This window comes from Camelus ferus, chromosome 2 (genome assembly GCF_009834535.1).
Source record: "Camelus ferus isolate YT-003-E chromosome 2, BCGSAC_Cfer_1.0, whole genome shotgun sequence".
Lineage (NCBI taxonomy): Eukaryota > Metazoa > Chordata > Mammalia > Artiodactyla > Camelidae > Camelus > Camelus ferus.
In genome coordinates this window covers 39,410,118-39,413,301 of record NC_045697.1, presented here as the reverse complement: position 1 = coordinate 39,413,301, position 3,184 = coordinate 39,410,118, and positions in this window count along the sequence as shown.

Here is a 3,184-nt window from a genome sequence, read left to right as displayed (position 1 = left end):
TGTTCACTCCTGTCCCATGGAGATGAGACATCTGAAATCTAATGTTACCAACAAGAATTTTATTTTTATATAAATCAGTTTAAATGATGAATATAATATAAGGATACAAGCATATTATACTTGTGTATTTTGATCAGTACATATTTCTCCTCGCTTCCCTGTGCCATTCTCCTGTAACTATTTATTCAGCAGTTACTACAGACCTCCTGTATATTCCAGGTACTGTTTTAGGAGTCAGGGATATAAGATTAATGCTTTATTATGTCACACACAGTGGAATCCCAACCATATACCCACAGTAGAAGTAATATTGGTTTGATGGATTGTAATTAAAGGGGAACCATATATATGTAAATGAATATAAAATTATTTTTCATTTCCGGGGTAGCAAGGATAATATTCTGGCTTCCAGGAGGAAGAACTAATTTAATTTAGACACATAAAATCTCAGTCTGAAAAGAAAGTTTCTCTGTTTGGGACTAGAATTGTGCTCAAGGTTTTCTCCATCACCATGCTCCACCCCTAGTGGAGGCTGCTCAAACCACTAGTTGACAGAAAGAGGTTATGGAGCATCTGACCAGGGTTTTCCTAAAATGTGAAACAGGTCTGCAATTTAAGGAAAAAAGAATTCTAACTCTGTTTCTATTCACTGTTCAAGCTTAACTGTTAAAAATTAAAATTTACATATGTGAAACCATCTTTTATTAATATAAACGAGAAGACAAATATACAAAAAGATGTCTAGAAGCCTTGTTGTTCCAGGATGCAGCAAAACAACATCTGATTGGCAGTGGCTATTTTGGCCAGAATCCTAAATTTAGTTTTCACAGCGTTCTTTTCCCTGTGTTGTAGACAGGCAGGTGAGGAAAATGACTGCGGGTTCTGCCTGCCTGGGTTGGAATTCTTACTCGGCCACATGCTGCCTGTGTGATCTTACTCTGCACCTCTGCTTCCTCATCTGGAAAATGAGGATAAAACAGAATCTATCTCAGGATTGCTATGAGGATTAACTGACTAAATATGTGTACAGTGCTTAGAACCATGCCTGGCACACAGTAAATAGTATGTGTTTGGTTAAATAAATACACACACACACATACACTAATTTCTCACATTTTGTGTTGTCAAACTGAGATTATGACTTTATGATGCCCTTATATAACTACAAAGGAGTATTTTGTTATCGGACTTAGCTTATTCACTGAGGGCTATTAAAACTTAAAGGATAAGACTGGATATCTAACATATAAGTGACTTTTTGTAACTCTTCCATTTAAGATGTCTATCAGAACCACTAAGTGTATTTATATTTAATAGATGACTTATAATTTCATAGTTATGTGTGTTCCTCAACAAATCCACAATGGTATAAAAATCCACAGGTAGAATAAAAATAAAAGGGAATAAAAAGGCCTCACTTCTAGTTACATCTTCCCAGTGGTGTTCGTTGTTCATTTCTGAACACACACTGGCAATGGGAATATAAAGACCAGAAGGAAGCTCTTCCACTTAGCTTCTAGAACGGCCATCGCAGACTTAGGGGATTAAGGAATGAAAGCAGAAGAATTTCATGAGACATCTGGGACTCTTGTTCTTCATCATTTCCTCCTAATACATGACCTTCTGATACATGTGTTATTTCTTAACCAGGGCAGTACTGTTTTCCTAGAAGGCATTTAAGAAAGTGCAGATATTGTAAACTTATACAGTGTTATTGTCAATTGTATCTCAGTAAAGCTGGGGGTAAAAAAGGAATGTGCAGATGCTTCTGGCATTTAATGGGCTTGGAATAGAAGTGTTAAATGTCTTGCAAAGAATGGGTGAGTCCTGCAAAATAAAAATGGAAATGTTCAAAATGCCAGTAGCACCTGGTCTTCCTGCACTGATGCTCACAAAGAATGCTGCAAGAGAAACAACTCTGGCCTGGAACCTCGGAGACCTATATTGTGGACCTGCTTCAAACCCAACTAGCTACATGACCTTATGGGAGTCCTGGAATTTCTCTCAATTTCATCCTCTCTTATAAATAGTAGAAGTCCATTTCACTGCTATTTCTTTGACTTAAGAGTCTAAAGATAATTACTTTGCTTTCTTGCTTAGCAATAATTTTATTTCTCAGCAGTATCCTCTCCAAGTGACAGAATGACAGTGATGTCAATCCATTTGAAGCCACAACTGTGTGCAGACATTATCCTGTAAATATTCCAAGTCTTTAACAAAAATATTTAGTTTTAATTGGAGTAAAAAAAAATCAACAAACTTGAGTTCAATTTTTAATGTGAAAATATTACTATTCTCTTATTTGATAGATCTTGTATTATATTTCATTTGTTCCTATTCAAGGCCAAAATATAAAGCTGATTCCAGAAAAGTGAGAGTACATAACAGTTTAGTTATAATTAATATTATCATATTTCTTCTTTTCATAAATATACCTTAAATAAATCACTCAATAAAAAAGGCCTACTTAACAAGCAAAGCTTGCTGATCTCCTTTATAATTTATCAGCAAATTCTGAACATAATTACAGTTGATCAATTTTAGTATTTGTATCCTTAACATAATAATTATAACTCATGCAAAGTTATGTCAAATCTGTAACTTCTAATAAATAGCATATCTTTACATTTACACTGTGAGCACCTCAAGTTTAGTTCTTCCATTTTTATTATATAACTATTTATTTTTATTGTATAACTAGACTCTTATTCTATATAAAGTGAACATCTATTAAATATTGATGTTACGGTAATGAAAAAGAAATCCAATACAATATACTCTACTTTTGCTTTGCTGAAACCCAAGGATGAAAAGCTTTCCACATAATATTTTTCCTCTTAATAAAATAAGTGTTGTCAATACTATGCAATCTTCTGTGTGAAAATGGGGTTGAAATATGCTTCTGAGACCAGCTTCCTTGGGAAAATATCTGATCCATTTTGAGTCAAGAGAGGTGCTGTAAGTACTCTGCACACAGGCATTCAATCTGTTTGTTCTGACAGAGTCACTAATCCGTCCTGGCTTTGCAGTTTCATTTTGTGACCCAGAGTAAAACGTATGCAAGCCATTACTGGATAACAATCGGCAAACTCTGATCTGAGATAGATTTCTTAAAAAGTCTCTAAATTGTTGAGCTTCTGATTGGTACTACTGCAACAAAGTAAGTTTTTGAGGTAAATGAATC